General features: G+C 45.5%; 1 long non-coding RNA gene across 1 annotated transcript; it reads right to left on the bottom strand.

The window, feature by feature from the left end:
* Window positions 1–2,668: 2,668 nt before the first annotated feature.
* LOC141981572 (uncharacterized) lies at window positions 2,669–4,585 on the bottom strand. Its single transcript, XR_012637835.1, has 3 exons — window positions 4,503–4,585; window positions 3,939–4,032; window positions 2,669–2,811 (listed from the first exon to the last, which is right to left on the bottom strand). It is a non-coding gene; the product is annotated as an uncharacterized LOC141981572 (long non-coding RNA).
* Window positions 4,586–21,169: the final 16,584 nt, after the last annotated feature.

The following is a 21,169-nucleotide window of genomic DNA, read 5'->3' as shown; positions in this document are numbered from 1 at the left end:
TCCTGATTTCCCACCCCCTGTCCCAATTTTTCACACTTGCTATCTGGTCACCCTATAGCTCCATGAATAACATAGCTGGAGTCGATGTACCTTAGGTCGAGTTACCGCCGGGTCTACACCACGGGGGGTCAATGGGAGAAAATCTCCCATTGACTTACCTTACTCTTCTTGTCTGGGGTAGAGTACAGGGGCTAACTGGAGAGCGATCTGCAGTCGATTTGGTAGGTCTTTACTAGACACGCTAAATCGACCGCCGGTGGATCGATCCCTGCCATAGTGTAGACCTGCCCTTATTCAGGAGAGCTGAGTTCTGTCCTTGTGGGTAGCTATCCCACAGTTCCCGCAGTCTCCACTGCCCATTGGAATTCTGGGTTGAGGTCCCAATGCCTGATGGGGCAAAAACACTGTCGTGGGTGGTTTTGGGTACATGTCATCAGTCACCCTTCCCTCCATGAAAGCAACGGCAGACAATTGTTTCACGCCTTTTTTCGGTGCGGGCGCCATACTGCTTTCAGCAGACGGCACAGTAGGGCTGCAAACCGTCGTTATCGAGTGCTATGAATCCACCTCGCAGGCCCTCTATATGACTGTCATCATCCACCACTTCTGCTGTAACTCTGCTGAGCTGCTCTTGTCTCGCCATACCACGGCAAGCTTGCAGCCCGCTCAGCTGTTGTGTCCTGGCAGCAGACGGTGCAGTAGGTCTGCAAAACTGGTCATCCAACCACCGCTTCCCCTGCAACTCTGCTCTCCTGCAGACGTCATACCACGGCAAGCATGGAGCCTGCTCAGATCACCACGGCAGTTATGAGCATTGTAAACACCTCACGCATTATCCTGCAGTATATGCAGAACCAGAACCTGCAAAAGCAGGCGAGGAGGCGATGGCAGCGCGGCGACAGGAGTGATGAGGACATGGAAACAGACTTCTCTCAAAGCATGGGCCCCGGCAATTTGGCCATCCCTGTGGCAATGAGGCAGGCTCATGCCATGGAACGCCGATTCTGGGCCCAGGAAACAAGCGCAGACTGGTGGGACCACATAGTGTTGCAGGTCTGGGATGATTCCCAGTGGCTGCGAAACTTTCGCATGCGTAAGAGCACTTTCATGGACCTTTGTGACTTGCTTTCCCCTGCCCTGAAGTGCAAGAATACCAAGATGAGAGCAGCCCTCACAGTTCACAAGCGAGTAGCGATAGCCCTCTGGAAGCTTGCAACGCCAGACAGCTACCAGTCAGTCGGGAATCAATTTGGAATGGGCAAATCTACTGTGCGGGCTGCTGTGATCCAAGTAGCCAACACAATCACTGAGCTGCTGCTATCAAGGGTAGTGACTCTGAGAAATGTGCAGGTTACAGTGGATGGCTTTGCTGCAATGGGATTCCCTAACTGTGGTAGGGTGATAGACGGAACGCATATCCCTATCTTGGGACCGGAGCACCAAGGCAACCAGTACGTAAACCGAAAGGGGTACTTTTCAATGGTGCTGCAAGCTCTGGTGGATCACAAGAGATGTTTCACCAACATCAACGTGGGATGGCCGGGAAAGGTACATGACACTCGCATCTTCAGGAACTCTGGTGTGTTTGAACAGCTGCAGCCAGGGACTTACTTTCCAGACAAGAAAATATCCATTAGGGATGTTGAAATGCCAATAGTTGTCCTTGGGGACCCAGCCTACCCCTTAATTCCATGGCTCATGAAGCCGTACACAGGCACCCTGGACAGTAATCAGGAGCTGTTCAACTATAAGCTGAGCAAGTGCAGAATGGTGGTAGAATGTGCATTTGGATGTTTAAAAGTGCACTGGCGCAGTTTACTGAGTCGGTTAGACCTCAGCGAAACCAATATTCCCATTGTTATTACTGCTTGCTGTGTGCTCCACAATATCTGTGAGAGTAAGGGGAAGACATTTATGGCGGAGTGGGAAGTTGAGGCAAATCGCCTGGCCGTTGATTACGCACAGCCAGACACCAGGGCGATTAGAAGAGCACAGCAGGGTGCGGTGTGCATCAGAGAAGCTTTGAAAACCAGTTTCATGGCTGACCAGGCTATGGTGTGACAGTTCTGTTTGTTTCTCCTTGATGAAAACCAGCCACCTTGATTCACTGTACTTCCCTGTAAGCCAACCGCCCTCCCCTCCCCGCTTCAATCACCACTTGCAGAGGCAATAAAGTCATTGTTGTTTCAAATTCATGCATTCTTTATTAATTCATCACACAAATAGGGGGATAACTGCCAAGGTAGCCTGGGACGGGTGCGGGAGGAGGGAAGCACTGAGTAGGGTGAGGGAAGAGGGGAGGACAAGGCCACACTGCACTTCAAAACTTATTGAATGCCAGCCTTCTGTTGCTTGGGCAGTCCTCTAGGGTGGAGTAGTTGGGTGCCTGGAGCCGAGCCTCCCCTCCCCACCCCCGCGTTCTTGGGCGTCTGGGTGAGGAGGCTATGGAACCTGGGGAAGAGGGCGGTTGATTACACAGAGGCTGCAGTGGCGGTCTCTGTCTTTCCTGCAGCTCAACCATTCGCTGGAGCATTTCAGTTTGATCTTCCAGTAGCCTCAGCATTGCATCCTGCCTCCTCTCATCACGCTGCTGCCACCTCTCCTGTTGCTCCAGCCATCTGTCCTCGCGTTCATTTTGTGCTTTCCTGGACTCTGCCATTGTCTGCCTCCACGCATTCTGCTGGACTCTTTCAGTTTGGGAGGACTTCATGAGCTCAGAGAACATTTCATGGCAAGTGCGTTTTTTTCACCTTCTTATCTGCGCTAGCCTCTGGGATGGAGATGCTAGTGGCAACATTGAAACATTTGCAGCTGTGGGAGGAAAAAATGGGAGAGTAAAACTGAGAGAGACATATTGGCCATTTAAAAGGAGGGGCTGATGTTTTTGGGTCAACATGCAGCACAAACCCAACTAAGCCCCTCCCACACACCCAATTCTCTGGGATGATCGTTTCACCCCTTCCCCCACCACATGGCTAACAGCGGGGATGATTTCTTTTAGGCCCCAGGCAAAGAGCCCAGCAGGAACGGCCACCTCTAAATGTCCCCTTAATAAAATTCCCCTATTTCAATCAGGTGACCATGAATGATATCACTCTCCTGAGGATAACATAGAGAGATAAAGAACAGATGTTGCTTGAATGCCAGCAAACACTGGGACCACATGCTGCCATGCTTTCCTATGCAATGATTGCAGACTACGTGCTACTGGCCTGGCGTGGTAAAGTGTCCTACCATGGAGGACGCAATAAGACTGCCCTCCCCAGAAACCTTTTGCAAAGGCTTTGGGAGTACCTCCAGGACAGCTTCATTGAGATGTCCCTGGAGGATTTCCGCTCCATCCCCAGACATGTTAACAGACTTTTCCAGTAGCTGTACTGGCCGCGAATGCATCCCAAGTCTTCAGGGCAAATTAATCATTAAACATGCTTGCTTTTAAACCGTATATTATATTTACAATGGTACACGCACCAGAGGTGCCTTCTCCGCCTTTTAAGGTCCGGGAGCCCGGGTTGGGAGAGTATTGGCTCCAGGTTGATAAACAGTTCCTGGCTGTCTGGGAGAACGGTTTCTCCATTTGCCTGGTGTGCACTATCTTCCTCGTCCCCAAAATCCTCATCCCTGTTGCGTGACACTCCCTTGCAGGGGTTCACGTACAGGTGTGGGGTAGTTGTAGGGGTACCCCCTAGAATTGCATGCAGCTCATCACAGAAGTGGCATGTCTGGGGCTCTGACCCCGAGCGGGCGTTTGCCTCTGTGGTTTTTTGGTAGGCTTGCCTGAACTCCTTAAGTTTCACGCGGCACTGCTGCGGGTCCCTGTTATAGCCTCTGTCCTTCATGCCCTTGGAGATTTTTTCAAATATTTTGGCATTTCATCTTTTGGAACGGAGTTCTGATAGCACGGATTCATCTCCCCATACAGTGATCAGATCCAGTACCTCCCATTCAGTCCATGCTGGAACTCCTTTGCGATTCTGGGACTCCATGGTCACCTCTGCTGATGAGATCTGCACGGTCACCTGTGCTGATCAGCTTCCATGGTGGCCAAACAGGAAATGAAATTCAAAAGTTTGCGGGGCTTTTCCTGTCTACCTGGCCAGTGCATCCGAGTTGAGAGTGCTGTCCAGAGCAGTCACAATGGAGCACTCTGGGATAGCTCCCGGAGGCCAATACCATCGAATTGCATCCACACTACCCCAAATTCAACCCGGCGATGTCGATTTCAGTGCTAATCCCCTCGTTGGGGAAGAGTACAGAAATCAATTTTAAGAGCCCATTAAGTTGACAAAAATGGCTTCGTTGTGTGGATGGGTACAGGGTTAAATCGATCTAACGTTGCTAAATTTGACCTAAACTTGTAGGGTAGACCAGGGCTAAATGTGTTCCTCTGGGCCTGTTCAACAGCAGTGATGCACACTTGCAACCATAGACACCGACTCCATGGGTGCTCCATTGCTGAAGCACACACGTAAAAAACAAAACAGGGGGTGTTCAGCACTCACCAGCCATAGTTGTTCAGCAGAGTCCTGGGGCTGGCTGCCAATCAGGTGTTCGGCAGCTGGCGGGAGGTGCTCAGGAGAGGATGGAGAGGAGCCAGCGGCGGGCGGGCAGGTGGGCGGGGGGGGCCTCGGAGGAGGAGGTGGAGTGCGGACAGGCAGAGGCTGAGCAAAGGTGGACCCTCGGGGGAAGGGACAGAGTGGGGGGCATGGCCTTTGTGCGGGAAAAGAAAAGTCAGTGCCTATGCCTGCAAGGCTTGTTCTGCTTGGTGGGGGGAGCTTAAAAAGGGAAAACATGACCCAGGAGGGGGAAGTGAACAGCGGGAAGGCTGCCCTGCCTCAGATAGTTGAGACAGGCTCACCAAGACGGAGACAGACACCACTCCTGAAGCTGCATGACCCAGCCTCAGAGTAGCATATCCCATGAAGAGGGGCTGGAAGTGGACCCTGTGTCAAGTAAGCCCAAAGGGCCGACCCAGGAAGACTGCCTGAGTTGCTTCTTTTCAGTTTCCCACAGACTCCCCTCTACCATAAGTGACGAAAGAGGGGAGAGGACTTTTCTTTTTTGTTTGTTTACTCTAAGAGCCTCTTGGGTGTCTCCTCAGGGGTGGGGGAGAGAAAGACTATACAAGGATCTAAAGTGGAATCTGGAGGGGACTTTAGGGGACCCCTTCCCCCCCACATCATCCAACAAAGCCAAGCAGTATTTTTATTTCAGTATTTTCCACACAGTATCTCCGTTTACCAGCAACACAGAGGCAGCTGGACACCTTTCAGGGTTTCGTTTTTTGACAATGTCAAAATTGGGAGCTGATTAATGCTCTGTGTGATATTTCAGAAACTAACCCTTGAAAGCTGCATGTAGAAGTGTAACCCTTCTGCCCATCAGGGTTGGCAGCAACAAGGGCTGGGTTCAGGTTATCTAGGGGTTCCGTTTCAATAACAGAATGCAAAACTGGCTTGAGCCCCCACCCAGTGACCTGGGACAATTTCATACCTTCCCCCTGGGCGCCTTTAAGAGGCAATACTTCCCCTCTCTCAAGCACAGAGTCTGAGTGTAGCAAAAGCCTTTTAATAAAGGAGGGAAACAATGCGGCATTATGTTGGGGAAACACCACAAACAGAATTCATAACACTAACCATGAGCAAAAGACCCACCCCCAAGTAAGTTTGGCAGTGTCCTTTTCCCCTCAGGGTCTTAAGTCCAGCAACCCAATAGTCACCCCCTCCCCCAAAGTTTCTGTCCTTGGTCAGTGCAGCCCCCCCAGAGTTCAGAAGTTCATCTGCAGAGTTTACCTCCCAGCCTGGGTGGAAGTAGAGGGAGGTATGGGGGGCATCTTACATGCTCCACTGCTCAGGTCAATGGCCAAGTGCCACGCCTCTCCATGGGGTTCTGCTGCAGACTTCACCGCCAGCCACCCTGCTATCTGCTCTGCTCCACATGCTAGCTATCTTGCTGTCTGCTCACCAACTTGTCTTCAGCCCCCCCAACTTAACACAGCTGTCAGCAACTTCAGCTCTTTAGTGATTTCAGCTCTCAGTGATTTTTTAGCTGGTAGTAGGGGAGCCTCAGTGCTAGTGCACTCCTAGCCCAAAGTAGGCCTAATGCTTAGACCTAAGTATTAGTGATTTCAGCTTTGCAGCCTATAACAAGACTCTTAATGGAGCCAAAATTAGCTCTATTATTATACAGTGAAGAGCTTAAAGTAGTGTTTAGGCCCTAGACAGCCAGATACACATACCTACACCCCACCTCTCTCAATTCACTGGGTTTTGGAACCCATGTCCCTTGCCTAGCGAGTGCTACTTAGTTGAGGGCAAGTCCCTCTGTCATAAAATGCCAAGTACAGTTCTACTGTCCTTGATTCACATAACCAGGATAACAATCCTTTATTACTCCTGCCCCAATAACAAAGAGACTGGGGATCCCACAGCAGCCAAAGTGACCATTTGGGCAAGCAGTCCATCACGCTAGGCAGGGTGGGTGTGCCCATGCAAACAAGATCGGCTCCTGAAGTCCTTTTCCACAGCTCACCACCAGATGTCAGGGTAGAGCTCACTCTGGCTCTGCTTACAGAAGTAACAACTAATGCTCACACTTCAAAGAGAAATGCCACATCTTCAATCTCGGATCCCCTGGGCGTCCATTATTTTTTTTCAGTCAGAGTTGTTAATCAAAGCTTTGTTTAGCTTTTCCAATAAAGGAGTAAAAGCTGAAAGGGTCCTGCAAGATTTGGAATCTGAATTCAGCTAAAACATAAGGGATAAAATTAATTGGGTTTTGAATTTGAGGAGTGAGAAAGCTGAACGTTGAATATCAGGAAACATGTCCTAATGGCAAAAATCTACTAAAGCGTGGTGTACTTTCTCATGGGCAAGCACAAAGTCTTATCGCCTTCTGTCATTTAAAACTGGACTAGATAAGCACTGAAAGATAGACTGTAAAGAACAATGCCTTCACTGTCAGGATGCCAAGATTCATTTTGACTCTAGTTTCTATGATTTATACCATTTCCTCATTCTTCTATATGACCTGTATTCCCTACTTTAAGAATGTTATAAAATTAGAAAAATATTTTGTAAAAGCCATTTTTTTAGAAAAGTTCAAATTGAAAGTGCCAATGATGGGGTGAAACCAACCAGGGGATGGAAAGGGGTGAAGAGCCACTTAATTACATCTGTTGCACCTGTGCAGTAATTAATTAATTAAAATTGCTTCTCACCTAGAGAGGCCAAAGAGGCATCAGATGACAATGTAATAGGACAACTGGGCCTCATAAAAGGAAAGGAGAGTTCAGTAAGAAGGGAGGAAGCCTAGGGTGTAGAAGGTCTTGTGAAGGGAACCAAGCCAAAGCCTGTAGGAGAACAGACACTGCTGAGAGATGCTAGGAGCCAGTGCTCATGGCTGGAGCTGGGGAGAAGACTCTGATGTACCTAAGAAGGAGGCTAGAGTGGTTGAGAGACTTTTTTTGAACATTAGCTTAAGCTTTTGTTACCCTCCCCACCCCACCCCACCACCCCCAAAAAAGATCCCAGAGCTCAGGCTCCAGCCTGAATATCTACATTGCAATTAGACAGCCCCTTAGCCCAAGCTCCAGGTGCCCAAGGCAGGTTGGCTTGGACCAGCTGCAGGTTATTTGCAGTGTAAACATACTTTTCATTTGTTTGTTAGCTTATAAACGGTATTCTGCAGTTTTACTTAGGCCATGTCTACACTAACGCTTATTTCAGTAAAACTTAAGTCTCCCAGGGGTGTGAAATTATTTGGTGGTGGTAGATTTGAAGCAGTTTGTATTCATTTTATGTCTTTCTCCTAAGAATCCTACAGTACTTGCTAAAATTGAGAATTGAAATCTTATGTTTCAAGATATGTTATACATTTTATCAGTGCTGCCACCTCCCAGAACTGGAAGACTCAAATTATTTTTTTGGTTTCTATACTGTTATGATTTAAAAACACTGGAATGGTTGCTAGTAGCTGGACAGCTGAATGCCTTGATACTGCACTTTTCTCCAGATATTATAAGATTCTTCATAAGCACTGTTGGTTGTTATAGATGGCAAAAATTTAAAGACTAAATATAAACAAGACAGCACACGACCAAAAATACCTCAGCAAAACAAGGGCTCCAATTCTACTTTGTGCTGTGGCATAAAAGGGCATAGTGGGCCCCTGGGGAATTCCACCAGTGTAGGAGGGTTTCTTTGGGCAGTGCTGTACCACCATCCTGCACAGCCCTTAGTGCAGGGGCAAGGCTGCAGGCATACTAGAGACAGGAAAGGAAGCATGATCTGGCTATTCATTCAGGCTGTGAAGAATCCCGCAGGCAGGCATGCAAGGCTGTCATAACTTAGATCAGCCAGGGGACTGCTTTATTCCACCTTAGTTATGGTGTTTTGGGGGTTTTCCCAGCCTCCTTCATCATGGTCAGTTTCTTTCATTCTGAACAAGATTCTGTATGAATCACTGGTGTGTGTATCGTATCATATGTCACCTTGAATCCAGTTGTAATCCCACTGCTTGGTAGAGGCCAAGGGAGTGACCTCACTCTCTCTTGGCAATTTCAAGACACTTGTGATGAATGCATCTCACTCTTTCATGTTTCAGTTTATTTAAAACATTGTTATTCACTTTTTTCCACAATAGTTTTATGGCATCAATAGATAATTTGAAAAGTTTTCCTAGTGATGGACACACTATGAGCTATGAACAGATTTGTCTAAGTGTCTGATTCATAATAGGAAGCTACTGTCTATTACATATTTATGAAAGTGTCTTATCAGTAAATTCATCATCTTCATATTAGTGAATAAATGTTAGGAAATTTGCATGAGCCTGATTCACAAAGTTCACATTTTTTAAAGCTAGCAATTAATATTACATCAGTTCTGCTAGAACTTTATAATAATTAGATATTTAATTCACAAAGGCAGTATTATAGTATTACAAGAACCATAGAGGCTGTCTACCTCTCATTCCTTATTAATCTAATTTTGATTTATGTATGGCTGACCTGTGCATGTCTAGTCCAATTTTACGGATAGCATAGACAATGAGCAAAATATGGCAGGCGCTTTCTAAGAGTTAGTGTGGCCAAGTGGATGGGATTTGTGTCAGCCCTAGATTTGGGTTCTATTCCCAGTTTATGTATCTTCTCAGGCTTTGCCTACTCTACAAGCTCAGGGTGTGATGCTCCCCTCTGCTCCTATATACATACTTGCAGTAGCTTTTATCAAATTAGGGTGAGTATAAATAACCGTGTAGCCATGGTAACACTGGTGGTGGTGGTGGTGGAGGCACAGCTGAGTGGTGCCAAGTGAAAACCCACTGGTTTCAGGCAGGTTTGTACCCAACACGGCTCCGCTGTACCCCCACTGCCACAACCATTGCTCTTTATACTCACCCTAACTCCATAAAAGCTAGTGCAAGTGTGTATATATGAGCGGAGGGGAAATCACACCCCTAGCTCGTAGTGTAGACATAACCTCAGTGAAGTATTAAAACTTGCTTAATAAGAAGGGTTGTGACAGGTGCAGGATTATTAGAGAGGATTAGAAGTGAATCTAGAACTCATTTCCTCATTCCCATTCCTTTAGGTCAAAGTGTATTTTAGAAGAAGGACAATCCATTTTGTCTGTGACCCATCTGGAATTTGAGTTTTGTGTGAAATGCTGAAGCAAGACGCCTTGCTGGTGCGCATGGTGTTGCTATTGAATGCTGAGGGTTTTGACAGCAAGCCAAAAACCAAGATGTACTAAATAAAGCAGAGAGAAAAAATAGTTATTTTGGACAGTTTATAACTCAGCCAAGTCTGAACAGATTTTTGCGGGGTGCATTTTACTGGCCTCATGGACTATGCCCCTTCCAAGTCCTGGTGCAAATCAAACAGTCACACCAATTTTTATTATGGAAGGTATTAGGCAACCTTAATATTGCTAGGTTTCAGAGTAGCAGCCATGTTAGTCTGTATTCGCAAAAAGGAGTACTAGTGGCACCTTAGAGACTAACCAATTTATTTGAGCATAAGCTTTCGTGAGCTACAGCGCACTTCATCGGATGCATCCACTGAATGCATCCGATGAAGTGAGCTGTAGCTCACGAAAGCTTATGCTCAAATAAATTGGTTAGTTTCTAAGGTGCCACTAGTACTCCTTAATATTGCTGTTGCTTTCACCATGATAGCTAGCCATAAAGTAATTATATTCAGTAACTGTTTCTAAATGAAAATGCGCAATTTTAGCATATTTTAGCCTAAAAATTCAGTCCACATTGAAGACTGGATACTGCTATTAAATATTTGAAATTAAGTGTTTATACTTAGTTTGGTACGGCACCAAAGACTCCCAAACGTAAGACCTAGATCTTGATACTGGCTTAACTGAAACCTCCATCTCTAATGTGCCAGAACAAGCCCCTGGGTCCAGCTCTGAATTTTACAATGTGGGACCACTTCTGTTTCAATACTGCCTCTAAGCAATTTTTTCTTCATGTAATATTTCTGAGGACCATGGTCATCATGAGGGATTGCTTATTTTAGGGTGACCATATTTCCCTATGCTGAATATGGGATACCTGAGGAAATTACTCGTATTCAAGCGAGTTCAACAGCAATCAGAACTATGCAGTACAAATGTTCAAATTAACATCAAGTTGACTGAGCCTGTTAAAAAGAAATACTGCGTAGCTGGAGTCTTTATTTGCTTTCTTATCTTTAAGGCTTTAGGGTTCACACAGGAAGGGGTGACACACACACTCCTGTACACCTCCCTCATCCTAGCTTATTTAAATCACTGGATGTTAGTTTTAAAGGAAGAGCTTGAGAAAGATAGGATATAATTGGAACAGAAGAGTAAATAGTGCCATTTATAGGACTCTAAATTCTGTTGTAGCCTTGAACAAAAACATATCAATTATGGTGAAATAACAGCAGAACTGAGAATGTAGATGTGGGCTAATGGACAACACACCATGGCAAATTATTTCTTCAGGGAGTATATTGTAAGTTGAAAGCAAAAGAACACTTATTTCTCTCAAATAGGGTGTGAAGTTCACAGCAATAAAAAAACCATATCAGACCTCCTATGACAGTAATATTTTAAATTATCCACTTGTAGGAGCAGCAAAGGAAATGTCTTTAGGAGAGAGAATTATTTCAGATCTTATTTCTGTAACTGTGGAGAAAAACATTCAACTGAAATGATGGTTGTAAATGTGTTTAAAGAAACTGCAGGTAAATTGTTTTTCACACATTTGTAAGAAGCAATGAATAACAATAATGTACAAATTTACAACAGAGGGCTAGTAAAACTTCTACATGAACACAATATCAGAAAAAATTAAGTAAACAAGCATTTTATTTTCTTCATTCATTTTTGCCTAGGTAGTAGGCAAAAACATAATTTTCTTCCAAAAATCCCACCCCCAAACAAAAATGTAGGGGCTCAGAAATTCATTGATGCTCTACCCTCTCACTTATTAAAATTTACCACATACATTTGCTGCTTCTTCCCCCACCCTAACCCCCCACAAAAGATGGGAGATTTGATTAAACGTCACTTTTAGTTTACTAATTTTCAGCTCTTGCCTGCTAGTGAGGTTTCCCCCCTACCCCCGCCCCCCAAGAAAAACAGATATAAATACCATGTCCACAGTCTCTATCAGTCTCTAACGGTGTTCAGAAACATTTGTGGATATGGGGACAATTTAAATTATAATATTCTAAAGATTCAAGAGGCCGTGTCTGTATTAAATAATAATATGTTGTATAACGATATTGCAGCTGCATTCTCAGCTGCTAGGTATTAGAATAAATAGTATAGTATATAAAGAATAACTTGAGAAGCTGTTGCTAGTTTGTGCCTCTTTTCAAAATGAGTAACATCCCATTTCAATTTTAGCTGCAGAATAAGAATCTTGCCACAAAAATGTCAAGGTACAATATAGAAGTCAAAATTAACTTTCTAGCTTGTGAGAAATCCATTTCTTATAGTTAATCCACCTGCCTTGAGTGCAGGGGACTGGACTAGATGACCTCTAGAAGTCCCTTCCAGTCTTACAATTCTATGATAATCTACCATAAACATTAGAAACTAACCTTTTTCTGAAAGTAGCAACATGCCTTAAAATGCATATTTGCTGTCAGAAGAATGTCTTCTGGCAAAAATTAACATTGGCTCTTCCATTCATGATTCTATTAATATCAGTGGGTCTCCCCACCCCCTCCAAGATACTGTTGTATGTTGCTTTAAGATTATTTTTGAATGCAGGGGTGCATGGCCACATCCTGCTGTTGTGTGTGTTGGGTATCAAAAAGGAATTCAGGAATGAGAATGAAAAAGGAATTCAGATAATTGAATAAATACCATAGCCACAATAGAGGTAGTTTTAGTACTGTACAAGTGCATACACAGGGCTTGATCATGCAAGTTACTGATCTCTGAAAGAAGCTGTGTTGGCTCCAGAGATACAACCAGGTGGTGCTCGGTGAACACAAAGTTACTCTAGTTCTGCCTCCTACTCTCCTTGCTAAGGAGACTCATCCCCACTGGCCTCTGTGCCACTGCAAGTGCTAAATGAGATGTGAGCAAGTTATGTACAGCTATTATTATATTCCCTTTTTTCACACTCCCTCAGCTCAGCACTTGGCTAAAGCACAGGCTAGAGTCTGTTCTTTCCCGAAGGCACTGCACACAATTCAAACCCCAGGGCTTATTGTATTAACACACTTTAACTGAGGTATGAACAACTGCTCACCTTCAGAGAGTACTTAGTAAACAAATATTTACCCCCCTCTTACCTATCTACTCTTAGTCCCCAATAGATGGCTGACACTCCCCAGCTTGTATGTCATATAGGAAGATCCTGCCTGTAACCAAGGTGACACAGGCGTTAAACCCCAGCCCTGACAGACAGCATGCCTCCTGACCTTGCGTTATCTTCTTCAGCCCTCTAGGGCTCCCAATAGCTCGTGTATTCATAACATTTCCCCCCAGAGCTCCCATTAGTTGAGCTCTCAGGGGGAGGATGGATGTGAGGACAGCTTGTCCACAATGGAGGATTTCCACATGGCTTCAAGCAGCCTACTGGGCACAATCAGTAACTACCACACTCTTTTCTGGCTGTTTCTGGGCACTTCCAGCTGAGTCCCCAGCTCTGCTTCTTTCGTGTGAGCCGAGATACAGCTAATTCAGGAACGTCCTTCCTTCTGCCCACCACCGTTCTCAGTTTCTTTCAGCAGAAATAAATACACTGATCCGACATAACACCTGTGGCTTACACAGGGATAGAGTGGACACAGTTTGGGCCTCCCCTATTCAGATTCTGCAAGAGGAGTGAGTGGAGCCTCTGGCTCAGGCAGTGCTTAGTGTGCACCAGCGCTTACAGACCTGGGAAATGAAATTTCTAAGAAGTGAGCCAAATTGGTGGCAGGTGCAATTTTTTAACCCCGCCTGGGGGGAAACCCCTTCAATTAGCTGCTTTCCCCACTTGCCTGCCTCGTGGGGAAGATTAGTCAGTCAGGGCTGTGGCAGAAAGCAGGCAGAGCTCACCCTCATCCCCTCAGGAGCTGACATCATTCTCACAGGAGGAGAGGAGTGAGCAGAAATAGCCCAGCAGCTCAGACTGACTCTGCCCCTTCTTCTCTCCTGTGGGCAATGGGACAGCTCCTTTACTGCTTCTCCCTCTCTCCCTGCAACACCCTGCCCTGAAGAATCCCAGGAACTACATGAGGCGCTGAGATGAGGCGAGGGAAGAACAGGTGGGAGACAGAGTTTCTGGAAGGCTGCAGGGGCAGAACTAATTGTTGGGGGAATGACTCTGCTTTCAGTCTCACAAAATAAGTAAGTTCTTGCCTCCACGGTTGCAGGGAAAAACTTGAAAATGTGAATTTTAAATGCTCAACACCAGAAGGCAAATCAAGAGGACTCAACATTTATCATTTTTGGCACCTGACTTATGCTTTTTGAATACTTGGGATTGGCAATACCAGGCCTTTTTATCACAATGGTGAGAGTTGATAGCACCCGAGCAAATAAGTGCTAGAGTATAGTGCTAGCAAATAAGTGCTACCATCTAGTGTAGGTGCCCTTGTGCCAGTGGTATTCTCTTAAGAGCCCTTACATTTGTCCTGTAGCCGTATATATGCACCATATATATGTGGTGACTGCACATATGTTTTGTTTCTAAGACAGTGAAAGGACATCGCTATGTACTTGGCCCAAGATTTTCAAAAATAAGAGCAAAAAGAAAAGGAGTACTTGTGGCACCTTAAAGACTAACCAATTTATAAAAAGATGTATAAAAATGTATAAAAAGATCTTCTATACTTTCCACAGTATGCATCCGATGAAGTGAGCTGTAGCTCGCGAAAGCTTATGCTCAAATAAATTGGTTAGTCTCTAAGGTGCCACAAGTACTCCTTTTCTTTTTGCAAATACAGACTAACACGGCTGTTACTCTGAAACCAAAAAATAAGAGCATAAAGTAAAGCCTTAGTGAGTTCATGCCAGTGAGGTTCAAGCATAGCCTGGCTCCACCACACATCCCCAGGCTCCTTGCCTGCCCCAGCGTGCTCTCTTGCCCTTTTTAGATCAGGAAGGGGAGACGTAGGTGGCATAGGCAGCAGCTACACTGCATGTGCCAGCGTTAGGCTGGCAATTCCAGACACGCCAACTCTCACAAACTGATCACGAGAGACGCTATTTCTGAGTAAAATTAAGCCTCACTCATGATCTCACCACAGAACTCCCAAATGTCAGAACTTTTTTTTCAGACTCAGCTGAAAAAAAAAAAAATGCTGACGTTTGAGAGCTCTAAAGCGAGGCTTACTTTTACTGAGAAATCCTGTCAGCCGTGGGCACAGCCAGGGCTCCCTGCTGTCAGCCCCAAACCCGAGCTTAGAATATATAGAATAGGAGGCAAATGCTGGATGCCTTCCTTTGGAGGCGTACCGGCCTGCCGCCTTTTCACCCTGGGAGCAGAAGCACTGGAAGGTCCCTAGAAGTGGGGAGACCACCGGCACCCAGACCATGGCCCCGCTTCCCCCGCTCTGCCCCTCCCCCCAAGGCCCCGCCTGTGCTCTGCCACCACTCCCCCCCCCATGGCCCGGCCCCTGCTCTGCCCCGAGACCCCACCTCTGCTTTGCCTCCTCCCCTGAGGCCCTGCCCTTTCTTCGCCTCTTCCCACCCCCACTCCACCTCTTCCCATGAGGCCATCACTTTTTAAAGTGCCAGAGTTATGCCCTCCCACCTTTTTCCTGCCTGAAGGGCAAGCAACGGGGGGGAGGGGGCAGAAAGGAGTGAGAGGCAGGCCGGGCCTCAGGGGAAGAGGCAGAGTGAAGGCAGGGTGTAGGCTGGCGGGGCCATCTCTCCGCATCCGTGTCTGAGGGGGACCATGCCTCCCCACAATTTGGGTCTGCTAAATCCTTCTCTAAGTAGAAAAAGACGGGGGGAGGAATTAGCGATTCCCAGGGGGCTGTCCTTCAAGTGGGGCAGGCTGTACATAGTCTGGGCTCTGGCTGGTGACCAGGGCAGAGCTGCAGTAGTCTATTTCCCCAGCCTTTAAGCAGGGCAGGGCAACCCACAGTTAAGGCTCTGGCCTGCAATCAGGCAGAGCTGTCGTACCAGCCCAGTGTAGTGGGGGAAAGGGGTGGAGAGACAGATTGGATGAGGAACAGGGAAGGAGGAATTGGGACTGGCTGGACAAGAAGACTGGGACTGAGAGGGGGAGACTAAGAATCAAACAAGGAGCTCGGAAGCAGAGATCATGACTGGCTGGGCAAGGAGACTGAGACTGGGATGAGGAGTGGACACTGGGACTGGATAAGCAAAAAGAATGGGACTGGGATGAGGAGCCTCAGGTGGGGAAAAGACAAGATTGGAACAGGTTAGAGGGGACTAGTTTCCTGATTTAGAGTGCTTGACTTTGCAACCTTAATGTTTTTTTTTAACATTGCGTGAGTGTGAGAGAGAGAGGGAAAAGCGACCGCCTTTCTGATTGCTGGGAGTGCAGTCTCTCTCAGTATGTCTACACAGGAAAAATAAATAAATAAAAATCCACACAGTAGTGAGTTTCAGAGTCTGGGTCTACAGGTTTGCGCTATGGTGTCAAAAAGAGCCATGTGGACATTGTGATTTGGGCTGGAGCTCAGACTCTGAAGCCAATCCCAGTCCCCAGGCTTCAGAGCCCAAGATCCCGTCCAAGACACTAGACCCAGGTTCTGAGACTCAATGCCACAGGATTTTTTTATGTGTAAATGCACCTTCTTACGCCCAGTTCCCACCTATGTTTTGGAGCAATCTGGTTCCACACACAGAAACAGCAAAAGCAAGATAGCACAAAAAGGACAAACTGTTATAACAAAACCGCAATGTGGGGAGATACTATGTCAATACCGTACAATTATTTCCATGTCCAGTTTCCAATACTGATCCTATTCTCTTTTTCATGTGCACAAGTCCGGGGGGGGGGGGAATGGGGGGAAGAGGCATGGGAATTAGTGCCTGTTAGCACTATCCATACTTTTATTAATTAACCCCAATTTTTTTTATATCAAGCAATAGAAATATCAGAAATATCAAGGTATTTCTAACAATTTTGTACAGGTTAGCTTAGAGCTTGGTGATGACCTTTTCAGCTTGTGCACAGAAAACTGCATTCCCATGTGTCTGTGTCAAGCAGTTTGCTCTCTGACCCAAGGGAGGAATCTCAGTAATTGTACCCTTCAAGAAGAATTTCAATCTTGAATGGGATGAAATGGGAAATCTCATAAGTGTTGACATTAGAAAATAAAGAAAAATATTTGCTTATAACTACGTTATGTGAGAGACTGAGGAATCTGGATAGATCATCTAAATTCTGAAATAAGTAAGGCCCTAATTAACTTGTGATATTTCAGAAATTGCAGATTCCACAATATTAGGCTTCTATTGCAATTTTGATAGTGGGAGCCCTGCCGTGCACAGGGCTGACTGTGGGAGCCCCCGCTCTCAGCCCTGGGCAGAAAAATCATGGAAAAGTAATAATGGACTTTATTACCTCAAAGAATAAGGTCCATTGTTACTTTTCCACAATTTTCCATGGCTTGGCCACAACTCAACTGCAGTTTTTTGCCAATCATCCCACATTTCAAGTAGGGCTTTAGAAATAAGGGATGGATGGTGGAGAGCAGCACGAAACAGGGCCATTTCCTGATACACGTGATTCTGAGTTCGTATGACGCCCTCGGGACCAGAACCAGGAAAAGCAGTAGACTGGTCAGGTTTCCCAGTGGACCAAGCCAAAAAGCAAAAGCCTAAAGGGAAAAGCCACAGGCTTGACAGGTCTGGCTCACTATGCAGTGTTCTGAACATAGTGTAAAATCTTATCATTCACAGATATTCTGACTCTCACAGGACAAAGGGCCAATATTTAGAATTCTTTATGGATCAATTAGCTGTTTATTTGGATGAAGTTATGAAGTGCTAGCTAGGGACTAACCTGCAATGTCTGCAAGCTAAGCAAGGGCTACAGCACTTGACATTTTTTATATTAGAAGTTCCTGTGTATCTTCTGTCTGACAAACATGGTTGCAACTTAACCTTAGAAATCAGAACAGCATGTTTAGCTTTAGTACTTCAACACTGCTATCAGTCCACCTGTAAAGAACCAGATGAAGTTAGTACAGCCCAATCTTTAGCATGCTGTTTGTACTCAATAACAGATACACCACTTTGTATTGAGCTGTGTTTTTGTCGTCACTGTTTGGAAATAGGATCATTTGTTCTAATGACCTTCTGCCATCATCTGAAAACAATAGGTTTTGTGACTACATAGTGTGGTAAAATGAGGAGCTCATTGGTATTCCACAGAGTATCTACAGTAGGTACCTTATTGTTCTGCTGACAGCATCTGATAGATGCTGCTTCAAGCGCAAACAGATTTAAAAGAAATTAGCCTGATAAGGGGAAAAATTGCAGTACCCAATTTTCAAGCAATCCAGTGGTGTTCTATTTCACAAGAGATATTATACTATCCAAATTTAATGTAGGGTAAATGGAGGAGACTACAATGACCCTAACATTACATATTTTTGTGGCACCTGTCAAGTGTCATATCATTATTGTTGAATTACTGGTATGAAAACAGCTCCAACTTTAACAAGCATGATGACTTAACAAAGCAAGTTGAACTGCTGTCAGTCTTGAGGCTGACACATTGCCTGCACTCCTTTGTAACTGTAGGAATGACTCATCAGTCATTATAATCCCCCTTTATTTATCTTTTAAAAGATCCAGTGATTACACGGATCAAACATCTGGCCCATCGGACAGATCCAGTTTGCTTCATGTGTAAACCTAACCCCCATGACAAACGAAGATTCTGCAGAATATAAGCTTTCATTTTAATATATTAAGGACAATGTTTTTAAACAGGGGCCCTAACTGATAAGAACCCAGATTTAGGCCTGACTTTCAGAAGTGCTGGGCATCCACTGGCCCCATTGATTTCAAAGGCACTTGTATCTGTAAAGTTTTGACCACTGTTCTTAGCCCTTATGGTTGAAGAACCTTCTGAACGTGACTCAATGTAACCTTGTTTTCCTTATTTGGCAGGCAGCCTGCAACTGCAATGTAGTGATATATCAAGTAATGATCAAGTGTGTGGTTTACATTGATTGCTTAAGGGAAAAAATGGACTGAAACCCTCAACAACCATCACATCCACTGCAATCAATCCACTGCTGTGAGAACAGTTACATAGTCCCTGAAATCCAACCACCAGATAGAGGTCAAACCAGCACACAAAGGGGATGCCATCATAGTCCTTAACTGTGATGACTACATTAATGAGGCCAACCAACAACTCTGACACCATCTATTATAAAGAACTCAAAGAAGACCTCACACCAAAATTCACCACAGAGTTTAAGGATATCATAAAATCCTTCCTCAGACAACTCCAAGAGAAACTCTACAAACTCATCACCCACAAATCCCCCAAGGATCTTCTGCATGCTAACCAAGACACACAAACAAGGGAACCCAGGAAGACGCATCATACCTGGTCATGGCACTCTTACTGAAGGAATAGCAGAACTCATAGAAACCATGCTCAAAACCACTCAAAGGGCCTGCTTCCTCCAGGACACAACCTACTTCCTCCAGAAACTCTGCAACATTACCAACCTCCCTCAGAACACCATCCTTGCCACCCTGGATGTCACCTCTCTATACACCAACATCCCTCACAATGACAGCATCACTGCCTACCTCAAATATCTGCCAGACAATGGACAACTCTCAGATATTCACCCGAAACACATCATCAAACTCATCCATTTCATCCTCACCTGTAATAGTTATACATTCAACAACACTTTCTCCAAACGATGGGAATAGCCATGGGTACTAAGATGTCTCCCTAATATGCCAGCCTCTTCATAGACCACCTTAAGGAACTGGACAGATGACATAAACTCCCTCATAGGATTTCCCCCACAACTTCAACAACCACCACCCATCCATCAAACTCTCTCTAGAACACTCCCACACCAGCCTCAAATTCCTGGACATCATGATCAACTTCAGCAATGGAACCCTACAGCCAACTATGTACAAAAAACCCACAGATCACCACACTTCCTTCACAGATCCAGTAAACACCCCAACCACACCAACAAATCTGTTATTCTACAGATACCACAGAATATGCTCTGAAGAAAAAGTCTAGATACACACTTAAAATGGCCTTCACCAAATAAGAACACTCCACCAGGGAAGTAGATCACATCATGGAATCAGCCACCCAAATACCCAGAGAGAACATGCTTAAGTACAGAAACCCTCCTTCCCTCTGGCCACACACCCCTAGGTGTCACACTGGAACCCATACAAGGTTTCAAACAGTTACAACCCATACTCTATGGAGACCACATCCTGAAAGAAATCTTTCCCAAATCCCCTCTCCTGGCCTTCAAACAACCCTCCCCCAACTTCATCATCAGAAGCAAGCTCCTCACAGACCAGGAGCCTTGAAAGCAGTACCAGACCCAGAACAACAGATGCAAAACCTGGAGACATAGTTCCACTGCTATGATAATCAGTACTCCCCAAAACACACCTTTCAAGATCCATGGGTCCTATACATGCCTTTCACAAAATGTGGTATATCTCATTCAGTGCACTAGACATCCGAACAACAACTATGTGGATGAAACCAGACAATCACTACGTTCTCGAATGAGCTCACACAGAAAATATGATAAAACACCATCTCGCCCATAGGCAATCACTCTGTATTGACCCCTCAGGGTATGTCTACACTGCAACGTAAGCCCAGTGTTGGTAGAACTTGAGTTAGCAGATCCTGGGCTGGCGTGTCTACACACATTTGTAACCACTGATTAGGAATTGTTGAGCCCCAAGCTGGGGGCTCTGGTGGCTACACTGCATTACGTGGGCCCAAGTCCAACCACACTTCTTGACTTCCTAGCACGCTGCCAAAATGTGGCCACAGTAGCTCTTTGGTCATGATACAGTGTGGGAATACTTGTCTGTCCATCAAACTTGATTGTCCAGAAGACAAGGAAAGTCAGCCTGTGGGATTCTTTTGGTGAACTCCCAAAGCACAAGTCCAGTAGGGTTGCATCTACACTGCACAGCAATAGGGCTTAAACCCTGAGTCCCAGCTTGACTCAGGCTCAGACCCCTCACCCCCATGGGATCCTGGCACCCTGAGTCCAAACGCTGGGTTACTTCAGTATGTGTAGATGGAAGGGGGAGTTATGCTGAGTTCAAACCCTGGACTTACGTTGCAGTGTAGACATACCCTCAGACCTCATTCTCAAAGGAATTCTATGCAACATCTTCAAAAGACGAGCCTGGAAGCTTAAATTCATAACTTTACTAGACACTAAAAATCATGGTCTTGATAGAGACACTGAATTTATGGCAATCCAGCAATCTGTAACCCACTAACCCCCTTTTTTTGTCCTATGATTGCAGCAGAGGTATTAGCAGGCCACTTTGAATGGTCTTTTACAACATGTGTTAACTACTTATGCTAAACAATCTGATCCACCTTGTATTTAGCTGTGGCAATTGGAATACCTTCTCCAGACCTGAAGAAGAGCTCTGTGTAGGTTCAACGCTTGTCCCTTTCACCAAGAGAAGTTGGTCCAATAAAAGATATTACC

Source organism: Natator depressus, chromosome 2 (genome assembly GCF_965152275.1).
Source record: "Natator depressus isolate rNatDep1 chromosome 2, rNatDep2.hap1, whole genome shotgun sequence".
Taxonomy (NCBI): domain Eukaryota; kingdom Metazoa; phylum Chordata; order Testudines; family Cheloniidae; genus Natator; species Natator depressus.
This window is presented reverse-complemented; position numbering and strand designations above follow the sequence as displayed.